Raw genomic sequence first — 970 nt, 5'->3', positions numbered from 1 at the left:
TGCAGAGTCTGTTAAAAAGGCAATTGGAGATATTTGTGTTTTTATCATTATATTTTATGTTAAAGCTTAGTTTACTTGCCCATTTCCAGCAAAAGCTCCCAACCAAGACTTACAATTTATAAAAGATTTGAAATCATTTGAAACAGTTGATAAAGACATATCTAAAGTATCAATTAAAAAAATATGTCATCATTTGTGGTACTTAACCGAAGAAACTGCTGCATTATCTTGTTTTGATGATTCTATACCACTTGAGACAAAGTGTCAGATGGTAAAAGCTTTGAAAAAAAAACCAACAAAAAACCCGACTAAACGATTGATTATTCAACCAAACCAAATAGATGATACATTTTTAGGTAAGTAAAATATCTAGTTTATTTAAATTTAAAAAAATTAAAAATTAATATAAAACAATAAACAATCAATTTACTATCTTTTCAGAAAAAAATGTTGATGAATTTCTATCAGAGAGTAGCTTGAAATTATTTTCTCGATTCAAAATTAATGATGGCTTCTTAAAAAACGATCCAAAATCTTGGGAATCAAATACAGATTTCGTGAATGCAAAAAATATAATAAATTCACTAACAATAATCAATGATACTGCAGAAAGGGCAGTGCAATTGATGGACGATTTTAATGCATCGTTAACATTAGATGAGGAGCAAAAACAGTATGCCTTATACTGTGTGTACAAGAACATCGAAAAACCTACCCCAATTGTAAAAAAAGTACACTTCAACAACAACATAATATATAGTTAAAATTATGGTGCCTTTATTTTATGAATTTTACTCAATATTGTAAGTTTTTTTTTATTATTTTTAAGAATATATTTAATTACGCTTATGCATCTTTTAAATAAATAGATTTATCAAAAAATGTTATATTATAAAATATATTGGAAATTTAATTTACTTGAAAAAACATATTATAAAAAATTACGATTTTCATAATAGTTTACGAAATA

General features: G+C 25.3%; 1 protein-coding gene across 1 annotated transcript in view; it reads right to left on the bottom strand.

Annotated features, from left to right (window-relative positions):
- Positions 1-970, bottom strand: part of LOC100165720 (NAD kinase) — a 51,093-nt gene that overhangs the window by 43,682 nt on the left and 6,441 nt on the right. The window lies entirely within an intron of this gene.

The sequence above is a fragment of the Acyrthosiphon pisum genome, chromosome A2 (genome assembly GCF_005508785.2).
Source record: "Acyrthosiphon pisum isolate AL4f chromosome A2, pea_aphid_22Mar2018_4r6ur, whole genome shotgun sequence".
Taxonomy (NCBI): Eukaryota; Metazoa; Arthropoda; class Insecta; order Hemiptera; family Aphididae; genus Acyrthosiphon; species Acyrthosiphon pisum.
The sequence above is the reverse complement of the archived record's forward strand: the minus strand, read 5'-3'. Positions and strand labels throughout refer to the sequence as shown.